Raw genomic sequence first — 19,457 nt, 5'->3', positions numbered from 1 at the left:
ATTTAATATATAATAAATGTTAGTTTTACATTGATACTTTATAAATGTAATATTAGTACTTATATCACAAAATCATTTTATAGAAAAATCACATAAATTTTTTAATAATTATTATTATTGGCTTATAAAAACGAATATTTAATATCCTTCAGTACCCCCCTTCTCCCCCAAACAGAAGTCGGAAGAACAAAATTTAGGTACCAAAAGTGAGGGTAAAAATAGGGTGTCTGCTAGTTAAAATAAATTCTTGAAATTTGGCATGTGCATAAACGTATAAACTTAAAAAAAGAATAGGATAGAAAAAAAAGATAATATCTTCAACATTTACTAAGCACAAGAAGTACAACACACTTTTTGATATCAATAAATAACACTTTAACGTCAATATAATAAAAAAATACTCTTTAAAAAAGTTCAACTATTCTACTTTTAAAAAAACTTCTAAGTTAATATAAAATTCTAAAAAAATATGCTACAAAACATTATCCTACCATACTGCCTAAACGCCAAGTTCTAAAAATGTGGAACAGTTTTTTAGCACAAAAATCGGTTCAGTAAAACGCGGGATTTAACATACTTAACATATGATAATGCAAAAGAAATTACGCCGTAAGGTACAAATTACCAACAAACCCATCAATTTCTGTTTGAAAAGATTTTAGTTTGATTTTCATGATTTAATTCGTGTTTGATATATAAGACTTCTTTTCTTATGCTTATCAAACTTTTAACAATGAAAACTATTTTACTCTCCATGATTAAACTCAATGAATGGCAACTTTAAAATTTTTACTTGCGCATTTGTAAAACCCAAGGTGCTATGAATATAAACCATGGTTTTTCCATATGATTTCGATTTCCATGGAAAAACCATAGAATTCCATGGGATTTTCATAGAATTCTATGGAATACCATGGAAAACCCATGGAGCTCTACGGATTATTACCGTAAGGGTCATCCCTACGCCAATTATTGCTTTATTGTGGGCTATGTTTAAACAATTTAATGCTAATATCATGGTTATGTTACGGCCTCTTGATGACAATACACTTTGATTTGGGGTCATTCCTCGGAGACTATATCCATGGTTTCTTATCATATGAAGATTAATCAGACTTTTATCAATATAAATGATATTTCTGTAACGTTATTGCAATTTCAAGTTTAAATACCATGAAATATATGTTTTTCTTTCTTCATTTATCTCTGCAGTATTGCGTCTTTCACGAATGAAATATATATATATATATATATATATATATATATATATATATATATATATATATATATATATATATATATATATATATATATATATATATATATATATATATATATATATATATATATATATATATATATATATATATATTTACATATATATTGTTTTAAACAAAACAAAATGTTTAATAAATCTTAATAATACGATTAAAACATTAAACACTAGCATTTAAACTAATTTAGGGTGGAATGCAAGAAGCGAACTTAAGTGAAGTTCTGCTTGAACTTTACATTGTAACCAATAGCGCCAGAGTATTTTTTGAGGGGAAAACCCATACTCTGCCGCTATTGGTTACAATGTAAAGTTCAAGTCGAACTTGACTCAAGTTTGCTTCTTGCATTCCACCCTTAAACTTTGTTTTGTTTCAGTGATCGGAAATTGTGAGTTTCGGTTTCCGCCAAAATTTTCTATTGAATCAAAATTTTGAACCAATTTTCTTTTGAACCAAAATTTTGGTTCCGGTACTTTTTTTACTAATGTCATAAGTGTATTTATTAAATGGACTTTCTTTTTTTAAAAAAGAGGGACTTGATACGATACGAATACTTTATTATGTAAACAATTTTTTCACCAAAGTATTAGCAAAACATCTAAATTTAAAATGCCAAATTTTATATGTAATTTGACTTTTCCTAAAATTTACCTATTTATAGACATACTTGATGTAGAAGTTATAACTCCGTAATACAATCATAAATGGTGCATATTCTAACGTTTAGTGCAGCCGTGCTCATAATTATTCACCCCCCCCTCCCCTCCCTAAAATTCTCAAATTTCATAATTTTTCAACTGTCATTATTAGAGTTTGGTTATTATAACATTTGTATCATTATCCAATGAAATTCTTTTTAACTCTGTCTTTGTCTTAAATCTTAGTCGGCAAAGAAATATTTTTTGCCTCAGTGGGCAAAAAAAAGATCAAGGAGAACGGGGCAATTCTAGTGATTTTAGAAATAATTTTTTTTTTCAGTTTGGTGCTACTACAGATGAGGAAGCTACTTAAATGTGGTTATAACCCTCTCTCAACTCTATAACTCCGAAACACGAATCTTGACGAACAAGGCCGTTCGTCATAGTTCGTCATAACTTTTTCATAGGGGATAAATAAACAATATGGCACCTTTGTTTAGGTTTTTTTTAAGGCGTTTTTAATGAATATAGATTTTCTAAACTGATTTAGTTAGTCAATTATTTGATATTTTCTAACGAAATTATATTATATAATTTGACACTTAAAAGATTATCTCACCTCCAAAATAAAGCCCTAAATATAATATATTTTCAGCCCTAAATATAATATATTTTCATATATTTTCTGACCCAAATATCCTCTACTACATATCAAAGATACTTAAGTTAAAAGACCTTATTCAACACTCCAACTGTTTATTTGTTTGGAAACGGCAACATAAAACCTTCCATCCTCCATTTACTGATTTTTTTACTTATAAAAAAAATACTCGTTACCAACTTCGATCAGCTAAAAGCTTCAAATTATCTATACCTAAACATTGAACTGTTTGTTATGGACATGAATTGAATAAATATCAGAGCATATGATCATGGAATAGTCTCCCCTCACAGGTAAAATCTCTCCCTACATTTTCCAAATTCAAAAACAGTCTATTTAATTTTTTATTAAACAAGTATTCTTCCTAATTTCTATGCTACTCTACTGCTAACTACCCAGTGGGCACAGGACCTAAATAAGACGTCTTTTGAACGTTCAAAAGACGTCCAAAACGTTTAAAAGACGTTTAAAAGACGTCTTTTTTACGTCCTGTCCCCACTGGGTATCTACTATCCATCTTAACCTCATTCACCTCAATGCTGGTCTTTAACTACTAATAATTGATCTTTTCTAAAATTCTTTTCTACTACTTTCTTCATTTCAATGCTGATTTATTATTAATAATACTTGCTCTTTCTTAACTTTTTTCTCATATTAATATCACTATTCTATTTCCAACTCTCACTATTATAAATATTGCTATCTTTATTATTGTTATTATTATTGTTGCTATTGTTGTTATTATTACTATCAATATTATTGTTATCATTATTATTATTATTATTGTTATTATTATTGTTATTAATAGAATTGTTATCTTTATCGTTTGTATTATTATTATTTTGATTATTATTACCAATAACTGGAGTTTTTATTATTATTACCTATTATTTTTACCGATACTTATATTACGACATTATTTACAATGTTCTTACTGTATATTATTATAATCTACTTCTCTTTTATTGCTATATTTCAATTAGGTATATAAAAGTCTTTTATTCTAGATGTATGAAAGTAATTTGAATTTTGTCCTAAATTATCAAACTTTTTACTTAATTATTACTCCAAAAGTTTTTCTTTTAAGTAATGACATTTTTACGTTTTTTTTTTGCTTTTGTTTTTTGTTTTTTTTTGCTTTTTGTTTTTTTAGTTTGATCTTTTAGTTTCTTATTAAGGTGTTTACTTAATATTAGTACTTGTACTATATGTAAATATTCCATGAAATGTAAAATCTATTTCAGAATACATTCGATTTGATTTAATATATATACATATATATGTATATATATATATATATATATATATATATATATATATATATATATATATATATATATATATATATATATATATATATATATATATATTATATGTGGTAGTGGTGCAATGGTAGAGCGCTCGCTTCATAAGCGAGAGGTTCCGATCCAATTCGATCCTGGTAGTACCGCACTCAACTTGTTCCTCCGCGCAGCGGCCTTGTTCGTCAAGTTTCGTGTTTCGGAGATATAGAGTTGAGAGAGGGTTGTAACCACAATTAAGTAGCCTCCTTGTCTGTAGTGGCCTTCTGGGCCTTGGGGAGGTGAATCAACAATATATATATATATATATATATATATATATATATATATATATATATATATATATATATATATATTATATATATATATATATATATATATAGATAGATAGAGAGAGAGAAAGAGAGAGAGGGAGAGAGTAAGTATATATATAGTATATATATCTATATATTTATATAATAGTTTTATATATATATATATATATATATATATATATATATATATATATATATATATATATATATATATATCTAGGTATCCTCTATTGTAATAGAGTATACTTATAGTATATATTAAAACTGTATATTATAAATGTGTAAGGAACAGGGGTGTGGCTTCTCAATCTCCAACCTGTGTGTGACAAGATATTCTAAAATAGACAAACTAGATTGCAGCTGAATTGATGCCTTTCAAATAATTAAAAATATTCATTTTATAAAAAATATACTTAACATTTACATTTTAAAGCTATAAAATAAGTTTTCTATTATTATAAACTTTAAACGCTTTGGTATAAGTTGAATGAATCGCTATTTATCAACGAGTTGGATATCAGTGCTAGTCTAAATAATATTTAGAATACCCGCATGAAATGTGTTAATTAATTACCATTAGTATAAAAAGTTTCCGAAAATATGAGATGACTTAATTATGTGGAATAACGGATTTACCATCACCTGTATAATAAGTACTGAATATTAATATATTACTGGTCATGGTAAGCCTATTCCACACCTACCATTTTAATAATTTTGCTATATTTTGACACTTTTCAAAAAAAGGCACGATATAAATTTTTGTTTTGAGTTAACGGTTAACTTTCAATACTTTACAACTTCTGTAAACTTTAAAAAAAAAAGAAAAGGCAGGAACGGATCTTATTATTTTTTTCTTTATAAATTTCTATTAATTTTTTTTCAGACCATCAGCAACTTATTAGGACTTTTGTTCTGTTAATTTCATGAAAAATTAAAGTTTTCTTTTGAAATTTTTATTCTATATGAAAGAAAGTTATCTCTTTAATGCGTGTTGAGTACTTTAAAGCCTCAAACTCTATCATGATATATGTGCAACAAATTTCTAACGCTGTTTTCATATTTTTAGAAATTTTAAAGAGCTTTTTAAAAAATTCTCTCCTTTTCGTTTGATATAATATCTTAATGTTATGAATATATTATCTGCAGACCTTTAAAAATGTTTTTATTGCATTCTAGAAAATTGGAAAAGATTTAAAAAAAATTAAGTGTAAAAACGAAAGGATTTAGAACCCCACGAAGCACTTCAACCACTTTGGAATGTTATAACATTATCTTTTAATACTGTTTAATAAACAAAAGACTTATTAAACTTTATAAAAATTCATATAAATCAAGATTAGGCAAATTTATGCCGGATTGTGGTTTCAAAAAAATGCCTTATAGCTTTGTAAAATCAAATTTATTTTTATTTACACATTAACAAATCAACAAAACATAACAATTTTTAATAGTTTTCAATTATATGTCTATATTGAACAAACACGTCATTTAATTAATCTAAAAAAAGTAATCGAATTAAAAAAAATGGAAAAATTACACCACATGTATAAACTGAAAATCAATTTATTTTTACATAATAACAAAACAGAATATATAGAAAAAAGTATACATTTACAAAAAAAAATTAACTAAATTTGTATTATCAGTTACCAAATGGAAGATTATCCGACTACAAAAATACTAATTATAGATCCAGCATTTTTTTTTTCGACCACTTTCTCCTCATACTTTACTTTCTAGAGGATCAACACTCTGTATTAAAAAATAAAATTAAAAAAAGATAAGAAAGGGGGTGGGGGGGGGGGGACTTTTGCCCTTAATTTAAGCCCACACCTTATGTGCCTTATGAGATGTATTTGATCTCTATTTGATCTGCAATAAGCTATAAAAAGTTTTCTAAGATACGTCTAAAATAAAAAAAAAAAAAAAAAAAAAGATATGATATAAGAAGTAAAAACATTAAAGATTAACATTACAAACCAATTTACCTGTTGCTGATACTTTTTCTTGAGAATTGTTAAAAATAATCAAAATCTGCAAGAAAAGACATTTATTGCAAAAATTATTTTTATCTTGATTGCGACAAACTAATTTCTTTTTAAACTATCAGCTTATGATCAACACAGCAAATTTTAAATAATTGAAGTTTACAAAGTTAAAACCATATTTTAATAGTAGACTAAGTAAATATATCATAGTCGATAGAACACCAAAGTAGAACTAAAAATATAAAATAAAAAAAAAATTTGCTATGCAATGCATAATATACCAATTGAGTTCTCGCTTCACCTGATTTCTTTCATTTTAGTTAAAATTTATTTTAGCTCCTCAAGGATCATCTCTTTCATTTCGATGGCAATTTATCTCAGCTCGCCTAGCCTGGTTTCTTTCATTTTGACAAAGTCTAATAATTTCACTTCTTAAATTATCAGACAGGGAAAGGTTGCGTATGTTGAGCATGTTAACAGCGTATTGTTTTTTTGCAGCCGAAATATTATATTTATATTTATTTTTGCAGATCATCATAATTTAATCTTTCCTCTTAAAGAATATAAACGAACAGTTCATTAAAAAAAAAAAATCTTTATACCAAAAATTGCTTTATTTTCAACACACCCAATCATCTCATCTTAGGAAACCAGTTTTCTAAGATGAGCTTTTTTAAAGGTGGTACATACCCATAAAAAATAAAATTCAGAATAAGATAATATACAACAATGTTTTTAATTTGCTTTTATTCAAAAAATAATATTTTGAAAAAATTTAATATAAAAGAGAGTTAATCAAGCCTTTTTGCCTTGACTACTACTGAAAAATTGGTATTTTGTAAACAAAAATGGTGTTTTGTAAACAAAAATGGTATTTTGTAAACAAAAATGGTATTTTGTAAACAAAAAATGGTATTTTGTAAACAAAAAATGGTATTTTGTAAACAAAAAATGGTATTTTGTAAACAAAAAATGGTATTTTGTAAACAAAAAATGGTATTTATACCTATTGAATGACTATTACTGAAACAAAAAATGGAATTTATACCTATTGAATACAAAATGTGGTATTTATACCACATTTGAATACAAAAAATGGTATTTATACCTATTGAATGACTATTACTGAAAAAATGGTATTTTGTAAACAAAAAATCTAAGAAACTAAAAGAGTTTAAGACTTTTTTCCAGTTCTTCATAGTATCGTAATGCAGGAGTTAAACTAAAACTAAGTCATAATGCAAAAAAGTTCAGAAGATATTGATAAATCTTACTCATTAATGGTATTTTCCACTGGAAATCCCTTAAAAAGTGCCATAAAAATGACAATTTTTTAGTGTAAAACATCAGTTTTAGTTCAACTCCTGCCATTATAAATAAAGAAAATCCTGTGAAAATTTCAACTTAAAAGCTTATGTTGATTTTGAGATATGTTTTTAAGTTAACAAAATCGCTAAATATTGAAAAACTGAGAAAAATACAAAAATAAAATTACACTGACAAAAACACAATGAGTTCTTTAATATAAGCCTGCAAACAAGCATGAGTCTCTCCATACTCTTTTATTTTATGTTGAAACCCATTTCTGGTGGCTTTTAATTTTCTTCAAACATATATGCCTTATGTTGATGATGTTGATCTTTGGTTGGTTTCTATGAATGTTTTTTATGCGCTCTTCAACAAATTTCAGTTTAAACTTTCAACAAATACATTAAGCATAAACTGTGAAACTGGCAAAGTTTTTATATTATTGGTCTTAAACCAAAATTCTCATCATTTATCTTAATAATGCAAAACAAATACTTATTTCAATAATTTTTCTTAATACAAAAATGTCCTTCAGATGTTCAGTGAGCTGTGTCCTCTCTTCTGTCATAAACCATCAACAGAAACTATACAGATCATCATTTCTTCGCTTTTCTGTCTCTTTATTTGTGCTGTCAAGGTTTTATAGTTCTCTAAACTCTATAATTTTCTCAAAATGCTACCAGGGGCGATTTTACGTGTGTGTGTGTGTGTGTGTGTGTGGGTGTGTGTGTGTGGGGGGGGGGGAGGTGGTTGTTATACCCCCTGAAAATTGTAAAATCAAACTTAAAGTCGGTATTTTTTTGAATAAAAGTAATAGTCGGTAAATTTCATGGATAATTTTTCAACATGATTTTTATAGAATTTAAAAACAACAAGTGTTTTGAGTTTTTTTAAAACCTGCTTATATACTATAGTCGCGATCTAATTACCTTTTACAGTGGCGATATCTATTTTTTCGGAACATTTTACTGCCGACTAAACTTGGACTCGGTTGAACACGGTCGGTTATACTTTGCTGAATTAACACAATGTTTCTCGCTTCCTAGCGTCAAAGTTTAACTATATACACGATTATAAATTATATACACGGTTATAAATCATTTATTTAAAAAGGTCTTAGAGTGAGCACTTTAATATTAATATATTACTATAATAAAATACTATATATTACGTTAATATTTTAATATTTACATGTATGACAATATTTCAGTATTTTCCTGATTTTTATTTTATTGATATCAATGCTCTATTACCGACATCAATATAGTAGAAACAAAGTCAATCTTTTGGTCCCTGAGCTTTATAATATATTTAATAGTTTTTAATTAACACCAGTTTTTTGCATATTTTATTGTCAAATCAGTACTATAACTAGCAGTTATATTATGTATAACCATTGAATAATAGAGATCTATGTTATCTCGAGATAACTATATACTTAGGTTTATTATATTATTTTACAGGAGTCACTTGCAGAAACTAATCTTTTATCAAACTCTGAAATATAAGTAACATTTTTAAATATAAATGATGTAGCTCAGAACTATACAAGTAAATTTTAACGAGTCTATATGATAAAAGGTTGATTTTAAATGAGTTTTGATTGTTTTAATGTTGATTTTCTAAATTTTTTAACTTAATCATTTATCTTTAGTTATGCAGAATTTAAAACCAAAAAATCCAATTGATTTTAAACTTTTGTGGAAAAAAGTCATTAATCAACAAATTGCATTTAACAAAATAGATCGAGAAAAGTTAAAAGGTGTTTTTCATTTGTTGAATAATTATTGACATATTATTTTTATTATCTAGTTATAGTGTTATTCAGTAGTGTTCGAAGAATGCAAAAAATGGTTTGACTTTTTGTATATTATTACATTTATATGCATATTATTTTTATATAAAATATTACTATTTAACTATAAATTTTCATTTTTAATTTCTAGTTGAAGTTAAAAAAGAAGCCAACTAGTTAATGAAAAACAAATTATTGATGATGTGGAGACAAAAAAAAACCCATGGATTTCTCGTATTGGACAATTACAAGCCATAAGTCAAGAATTTGAGTAGTGTAATGAAGCTTTAAACAATGTTTAGAATTCAAAGTTTCCAAACCCTGTACTCTTTTTGATCAATAGTATAGAATACATATCAAGTATTAGAAATGGTATTTGTGATTACATACGTTACGCCACAAAAGCATTAGATGACTTGAACGCAAAAGCATAAGATGATTAGGAATGAACTTGACAGCATTAGTGCAAAAGATAGTTTTTTGGAACATGATCCAGGTAAACGTATTCACAATTTAACAATATTACAACGACAATTTTTAATATCATTAGTACCCCATCAACCTAAACTGACCAGATATCCTAGAGACAACAACATTCCAGTAAATAAACAACAAAACTTTACTCCTATATGGTTTAATGAATTTTCTATGCTGGAGTATAGCACTGTAGCTGGTTCTGTATTTTGTTTTGTCTGTTCATTATTTTCTCAAATAAATGAAAACAATGTTTGGGTTAATAGTGGTGTAAGGCAATGGCAGAAAATGAAAAGCAGAGGAAAATTAAAAAAGGGAAAATTGAGTCAACATTTTTCATCTGTATCTCATAAAAGAGCTATGTTAGATTATTGTGCATTTACTAGCCAATCAAGTGGTGCTGATTTTATTTTTAATAAGTCTGCTCGAGAACAGGCAATACGTGAAAACTACGAACAAGAGTTTAATAGAAAAGCAGACGGAATTTTGATTGTGGCCCGCACTTTAGGAAGACAAGGGTTGGCTTTTCGCAGCCACAAAGAAAAAGAAAATCAGTCTCAAAATGGTAACTTTTATCAAATAGTTCTTTTACTTTCTAGACACAATGCAATCATAAAAAGATGGCTTAGTAATAAAAATATGCGTTACACCATGTTACATATCTTGGATGTCAATCCCAAAATGAATTTATACATCTTCTTGCTACAGAAACTCGAAAAACTATAATTCAAGAAGTTTCCAAATCAGAACTATTTTCTGTTATGGCTGATACCACACCAGATATATTTAACAAAGATCAATTGGCTGTATGTATAAGATATATTGATTCAAACGACAATGCTAATGAACGATTGCTTGGTGTTATTGAATCAACTATAAAAACTGGATATGAAATTGCTAAATATATTTATGACTGTCTAGTAAGACATAAAATTAACAGTGATAATGTAGCGTTTTAATCGTATGATTTTGCTAGCAATATGAGCGGACATATTAAAGGAGCTCAGCATTGCTTTACTGAATTTGTCGGCCACGCTGTTCCATATATTCCATGTCAAGCACATCGATTAAATACCTTTCTTGAGCATAGTTGTGATGCTAGTCCTGTAATTGGAGAATTTATAGATGTACTTAAAAATATTTATGTATTTTTTTCATCTAGTACAAAATGGTTCAAAGGTTTAACAGACCGTTTGAAGGAAGTTTACAGCAAAAAGGTTCAAAGATTTAACAGACCGTAAATTGAAGGAAGTTTACAGCTAAGAAATCTATTGAAAACAAGATGGACTGCTCGAGCAGAAAGTATAAAATCTGTGTGGACATCGCTAAATCCAATTGTTGATACATTAAAAGACATAACAACTTCAGATAAATTTAACGGTTTAACAAAAACTAAAGCTTATGGATTAAAAAAAAAGATATTAAGTCTTGATTTCTTTGTATTATTAATGTTCATGAAAAACATCATTTACAAACTTAAATATTTAATCAAACATTTAGAAACAAAAGAGTTGAATATATGTGATGCAATAGTACTAATAAAAAGTACTGTTTCTTCCTTAACAAATATAAGATCAGATTCTGATAATATGAATAAGTTAAATGAAAGCTCAAAAAAACTGCTCAATTGTTTGGAGTTGATCAAGATGCAGATTATAAACAATATCACAGAGTTAGAAGCATGCCAAAAAAAAATTGATGATAATTCTGATAATTTGTTAACTCTTTATCGAAAACAATTTAATCAAGTTTTAGATACTCTTTTAAGTTTGTCAAATCAAATCTTAAAGTCTTCATTGAGAAACTCAAGCCAATTTTTAGTATCTTACATATTCCGCTAAAGTTTACAGCTGCTTCACCAGAAAATTTAAAAAAAGCATTTTCACTTTTTCCTCCGAAGGGTCAAGCTGGCTATTTATTAGACTTTGATGCTATTGCAGCTGAATGGGAGATATTATGTCATCAATGTTCAAATTTAGCAACAATAATGGAAGTAATTGTGAAATCTCACGAGTTGAAGAATTTTATACCGTGCGCAAATCAGTTATGTCGCTTTAACAGCTTCAATATCTGCAGCATCAAATGAACGTACGTTTAGTAAATTAAAGTTGGTTAAAATAGTTTGCGCTCTACTATGGCTACTGAAAGATTAAGTTCACTTATAATGTTAAGTTGTAAAAAAGATATTACTGACAAAATTGATATTGATTGTGTTGTTAAGAAATGGTCTTCCGCTAAGCAAAGAAGAATAAAAGTTTGAAAAAATCAAACTCTAGATCTTTAATTTTTTATATTATTATATGAATATTATAATGTACTTTTAATTTTCTTTCGAAAAGTCTTTTAAATATTATTAGATATCCTGATATTATTTAAATAACTGGTAACCTAAATTTAGCCTGTAAGTTAACTTTTTTTTGAAAACTAAATTTTTGCACTTAACCCAAAACAGTTAGTCGACGAGTGTACATTTTGCTGCGAAATTCAAATTTTAAAATATTTAGTCGACTAGAAAGATTCGCTAGTGAGATTTTATCCGCCTATTGTCTTAATGTATCGTTCCAAAAAAATGTGCTTATGAATAATGGATACAGAGAAAAAACAAATTCTCAAAATGTCACGTTTTTAACATATTTCACCCCTCCCCCTCGTATTTTTCCTAGAATCGCCCCTGAATGCTACCACCACTTAATTATTAGTAGCAAAGAAAGTTTTACCAAAATATTTTGTGATATTGTTTTTGTTTTATATATTAACAATAAGACTTTGAATGTTTGACGTCATTGACAAGAACTTCAAATACATGATAAGTGTAGTTCTAAACTAAATCCTTGTTGCTTAACTTCATTATTTCTAACATTAACATTTTGTCCACAGTCTGAGCAAGGAGCTACCAATTTTATTCGTAATGTTATAAAAATCTTTGTCTTCCAGAATTTTTTGGTTGAGTTTTATTTTTCCTGGTTAGAGTTCTTTGTTGACAGTAAAGCACTAAATGCTAAAGTATGTTAAATCTTATTTTTGTATCTGTCTGTAATGATTATAAGCAAATAATCTCTTTTTAATTCCAGAATGAGTTCTTATTATATTATTTAAATATAAATTTCTAAATTAAAACTATGTTGTTATTAAAAAAAGTGTTTTAATCGCATAAAAACAATGCGCGCATTTGCATGTTTTGCAAAACTTGTACTTAACGAAATTGTGATTTGAAAGTATGACTAATAAGTATAACTTGACGTGCAGCTGAAAAGCTTATCATTGTCAAAAGCTGGTAATTTATTTTACCATAAAACCAAGTAAGAGTTAGTGAAAAGATGGTTTTTAAGGGCGTTGCTAAGCCTAAAAAATTTAAGACATTTAAAAAGGTGCTAAAATCAGTTTTCTGATAAAAATATTTAAAAAAACTTTAAAAACGTATTCCTCATTAAACTTTATGTCAAATATGGGAATAATAGTTTTTTTGATTTTTCGTTATTTTCTGTAAAATCAAGGGTATGTACCACCTTAATGGAACTCAAAATAACAAAAAAATAATCACAAAAAAAAATTAAATAAAATTGTATTATCAAGGACTATACTTTAGTAAAAAGTAATTATCTCAACCATAAAAAAAAAAAATGATAATAAATCTTTCCCATCTCTAAAAAAAATTAACGATACTATTTTTTGAAAAAATTTTGGCTCTTGAAATACCAAAATAAGCTCCGCAGAGGATAGTTTTAGAAAAAGGAGCTTTTCTTAACAAAAAGCCGCTCATCTTGAGCTTCTAAAAACGTATCATGTTAAGCAACTTCACCAAAAAAGTTCGCGAAAAAATCATTAGTAAAAGTAGCTATACCATCTTAGGAACCTGCTCATCTTACGCAATCTTTCCCTAATTAAGCATCAAAGGAGTGTGTAAAAATGATAATAAAAAGTTGAAATTTGAGTTTTCTTTCTCAAACTTATCTAAAACAAAATGTAAGCAAATAAAACAGGGCATAATATAATAATCTAATTATACTCTACCTTTACTATTGGTCATTTAAATGAGATGTTTTAAAATAATATAGCAATGTGTAAAGATAGCATACTTTTATCAAGAACTTAAACTAAAGTTATAAATTAATTCATATAATCTTTTTAACTGAGTAGCGTTATATATTTAAGGTAGTTGTTATTAATTATTGACAAAATATTATTAGTATTTAATCAAATTTTTGTCATATAAGAACTCATAAATAAAACAAATAACAAAAGTTAAAAGGCCTGTCTGCTTAGCAAGTGCTGCTAGCATTGAACAGTAAAATGTAATCATCCATTATAAAAACCCTTTCACTACTTTGAAACGCATTTAATGCAAGATTTGCAATAAATAAGTCGAAAGATAACTAATAATAGAAAACCTCAATAAACAATCAGTTGCTTGAAATATTGAAACTTCTTTAACTATTTTAATTTTTTTTATATATTTAATATTCTAAAGAGGAAAGGTCAATGATATAATGCAGAAAAATTAAAATGCGTATATATATTTTGCCTTTTTTCTCTTAGAACTCACCGGAACGGCGTTCCGGCACCTATTTATATATATATATATATATATATATATATATATATATATATATATATATATATATATATATATATATATATATATATATATATATATATATATATATATATATATTTTTTTTTTTTTCCCCTCATATTATTTTATAATAAATGTATTAAAAATTCTTTATATTAAAAATGCAAATGTGGGTTGCAAAGATCAAGTAAAACATATTTTTATAATCAAGATAGGCATACGTAACATGTATGAAAACATTACAGCGCGGCATTTCAGAACTCATTGTTTCCTTGTGAAAACTAAATTTGCTTGAGAAGAATTTAATTTAACTTATTTTCATGTTTATTTTGTTCGTTTTTATGATGCCAAATTATTTTTTGTCCGAATGTCAATTCCGCAACCATTTGCGTTTCTAAGAAATTCTGTTGTTTCTGTGCATTGTTTGATTTTTTTAGAACACAAACTTTACGCAATTTGCAACAGTAATATAAAAATATCAATTAAACAAAGTGACACAAAACTAAGTATAAAAAAAATCACCAGTTTCTTCTCGGTTTAGAAAAAAATCAAATTGAGTGCAAGAGAAACACATGAAATCAAAATTACAACGTCAGATTAACCTTCTGCAGACAGTTACACCAACTACTACTGCTTACCAAATTGCTGGACGTTAGAGCAAAAAACAGAGTTTTGTTCCGAAAACAAGTGGCTCTGTTTTCGACAAAGTTTGGCTGAAAACCTGCCAAAAAGTGAAATCACTTGACGTAGAAGTTATAATCGGAATAAAATTATCTAAAGAATAGTCCAATTATAAAGTTTCTTGTTATGGCGAAGATAGGGAGTAACAGTTAAGTTCGATACGTAAGAAAATATTTCGTCGCAAAAAATTGGGACTTTAAGCTGCATTAAAAATAATAGAAGAAACTAAAAAAGAGACTCTTTCAAAAAATATTTTAAAACCTTTACCGCGTGCGAAAATTGTAATAGCAAATACTTTTAAAACTGCATAGAATATTGCAAAACAATATTTACGAGTTCTTGAAACTAAAGGTCTTTTTCAAGTAACATTTTTGTCTTTATAAGCGTCAATTTTTTCAAAATTTAAGTTTGAAAATAAAATTGCTTCAGAGTTGGTTGATTCGCCTGGAACATGCTATATCTGTAAAAACGTCTTTACGTGTTTTACTTTCTAAAATCAGTTTAATGTCTGACTCTGTATAGTCAACTAGTTAGTATAATGATGCAGCAACATGATTACAACAGCCCTCTACATCAGCTTTTCAATTGCATTTAGCATAAAGAACTTCACCAGTAGACTGGTATAAGTGTGTAAAAACTTTGTATCGTTTGCGTTACACAGACGCTGCAATATTACATTTTGTAAAACAATTTTTAAACAATTTTTTGGATACTTTTACATTTTTACAAAATTTTCTTTAAATAAACAATAGCCAAGACTTTGATGCTTTTCGGCTCTTCTTTTATAACTAACTATATATATATATATATATATATATATATATATATATATATATATATATATATATATATATAGTCTCCTTAACAAGATAATCCTTGATAAAATTGTGAGTTATATTTGGCTAAAATAAATGTCTCTTGTTCAAGCTGAAATACTGTTGTTTATAGATTTCTCTTCATTGAACGCAACAAGTTCATCAAGGTTAAGTTCACGAAAAACAGCTTTAGATGCTGGACAATAGCTGGGAGACAACTAGCACCTGTTTTGTTTTCTACATAAGCATTAAAAGAACTCATTACTGAAGTAGTATCTACTTCAAAAAAAACTTTATTTGGATTGTTTAGATTTAAATAAATACAATTACCAAAATGCATTGTGCATTTGACAACTTGTGGGAAAGGTCTACTGCTTCATTTTTGACAAATAAAAAAGGTAAAGTTCCGCCATCTTTTTCTAGAAAAAAGCTCTGTATATGTATATATATATATATATATATATATATAGATATATATATATATATAGAGCTTTTTGGTTATAGCATCTTTCCTGTAAACCTTTGGTTATAGCATCTTTCCTGTAAAACTTGAACTCATATTTTCCATGTGTATTATTGATAACAATAATATCCAAAAAGTAAAGAATCTTATTTTTGTTTTCAACTTAAATAGTATATTTTAAAGAAGGATGTTGTCTATTAAGGATTTTTTGGAACTGTTCCGCTTGCTTTCGTTAGTTCGAAATTCCATAACAAAGTGTGTCAATAGTTGATACAACGATTCTCATCGTTTTGTCTTGTTAATGAGCTTGTTTACAGGAAAAAGGTTTACAGGAAAGATGCTATAACCAATATCCAAATCCAACCTCATTCTAATCACGATCCTAAAATTTTAAAGGCAATATATAACGGATATATACACAGAGCATACTCAATATGCAGCAAAAACCATTTAAAAGATGAGATAAATTTTTTAATTCATGTGTTTACTGAAAATGGATACGATAAAAAAATGCCTAAAGATATTTCTTATCACCATCGAAAAAAACGTTTAGCGAATAAAAATAAAACTCTATCAAACTCTAATAACTTTCCTACAATTTCTTTACCATGGATACCAATAATATCTCCCAGACTTTGAAGAATATTTAGAAAAGCTGGCTACAGAACTGTTTTTAAGTCAAATGCTAACCTAAAAACGCTTTTTACGTCAAGAAATAAATCAAAATTACCACAAAAAAGCCAACTTGAAACCTTTTTAATTAAGTGCAAACGCTCCAACGTGTATGTCGGTGAATCGAAACTTCAAATAAGAACAAGGGTTCAACAACACCAAAAATTTTTGACTGAAGGCAAGTTAAACCAGTCTGCATTAGCTTTGCATAAAGTAAATTGCAATGAGGATATTGAATGGGATAGGGCAGAAACACTTAACGTTGAGGATAAAAAATTTGAAAGAAAAGTCCGTGAAGCCTTGGAGATACAAAAACAACAATGTTCTCCAATGTACGATGGTATTAATTTGGACAATGGACAATATGTCAAAACAAATTTTTGGTCTTCATTTTTTTCATACTTAAGTAAAAGAAGCCATTATAAAGGTGACGTAAAAATTTAAAAAAATTTTTGTTGTTATTTAACGGTCGCAATTTTTGTAATTAAATTATATTATATGCTGATGATGCCGGTGCCTATAATCCGGCGAAAATTTCAAATAAATTATTTAGTATTGGGAGAATTCGTATTATCTGATGTTTTAAATTAGTTATATATATATATATATATATATATATATATATATATATATATATATATATATATATATATATATATATATATATATATATATATATATATATATATATATATATATATATGTATATTATATAGTGTCTGTGACTCTGCAGGCTTTGCAGCCCACAACTTTTGCCTTTCACAATCCTTTACTCATATAGTCAGCTTTCCAACTCGCTTTCCTGACAACCCGAATCATTTACCTTCTCTACTCGACTTATGTCTTGTTTCTGATCCTAGTCAGTGCACAGTTTCTCCACATTCACCCTTAGGTGCTTCTGATCACAGTTTGATCTCTCTAAAACTAATATCTAATTCTTCTTCATCACCTTAATCCCCCTATTATTGTACCTCTTACAACTACAGTAAAGCTGACTGGGATTCTCTCCGTGATTTTCTTCGTGATGGCCCTTGGGTAGAAATCTTTTGTCTTCATGTCGACAAATGCGCATCTTACATAACTTCGTGGATTCAGGCTAGCATGGAATCTTTTGTTCCCTCTCGACGATTCCAGGTCAAGCCTCACTCTCCTCCATCGTTCTTCTCACACTGTGCTGCTGCGATTGCCAATCGAAACCGTTACTTCCATATTTATCAGCAAAACAATTCTCCAGAAAACAGACGTCTGCTTATTACTGCTAGAAACTACTCTAAAAAGGTTTTGTCTAACGCCAAAGCCTGCTCTTCTCAGGTCATGAAATCTCGCATCTCATCTCAAAAATTAGGCTCTCGTGACTTCTCGAGAAGCTTTAATAGTATCAATAATAAGGGCAAATCTTTAATTCCACCTCTCTTGTATGGTTCAGACTTTGTCACCTCACCCAAAGACAAAGCTGAATTGCTTGCTAAAAACTTTTCATCAATATCATCTCTTGATTCCACTAGTTGTGTTCTACCTGATATTGCCAACAAACAGGTTGATCGATTGCTTGACATTCGTATCACTCCAGCTTCTGTATCTAAAGTGATTATAATGGGCACTGCTCTAAAGAGCTAGCGTCGCTTAAGCCATCTACTAAGATTCATTCTCGTGTTACTCGTTATTCAATTAAGTCTCATCCTTTTTCTGTGACTGTTCCTTAGTGCTCCAAAAATGCTTATTGGTCTAGTTTTTTTCCTCGAACATCAGCTCTTTGGAATTCAGTTCCTTCATCTTGTTTTCCTAATTCATATAATTTGCAATCCTTCAAGTTGTCCGCCATACGTTATCTTGCTCTACAATCTTCATCTTTTTTCTTTCAGTAACTTCTAACTTTAATTAGTGGCTGCTTGCAGCCTTGTTGGAAGAAAAGATGTTTAAAAATATATATATATATATATATATATATATATATATATATATATATATATATATATATATATATATATATATATATATATATTTATATATATATATATATATATTAGGCCACTGTCCAAACATGCTTTTTTTTTCTGAACACATTGGGTCACTTTGGGATTTATGTGATACAGATATACAATCACGGTTCTGAAAAAGTTTACTAATTTGGACCTTAGGTAATTTTCAGAAATCAATTCAAAGTTTTTGACTATTTGTCTGTTTTCCCAAAAAACTTATTATCCTTTATTTTTTTTTTTTTTTGCAAGAGTTTTTTTTTTTTTTTATTTGAGAGTGTTTACATAGAGTTTTGATTTTGATTTAAATTAGGTTAGTTTAATGGAAGCTAGAATTTTTAGCTCACGCTTTTGCGCCCTGCGTATAGTTTATCTAATTTTTAGTATTTATTACTGCAATACAAAAACTTTTTATTTTTCTCATATTGGAGAAAATAACAAACTGTATTTTAAAGAAATGTTTGTCATTTTCAATATATATTTGTAACATAAAAGATGATAAAACTACTTTGAAGAAAGTA

This window comes from Hydra vulgaris, chromosome 08 (assembly GCF_038396675.1).
Source record: "Hydra vulgaris chromosome 08, alternate assembly HydraT2T_AEP".
NCBI classification, from domain to species: domain Eukaryota; kingdom Metazoa; phylum Cnidaria; class Hydrozoa; order Anthoathecata; family Hydridae; genus Hydra; species Hydra vulgaris.
The sequence above is the reverse complement of the archived record's forward strand: the minus strand, read 5'-3'. Positions refer to the sequence as shown.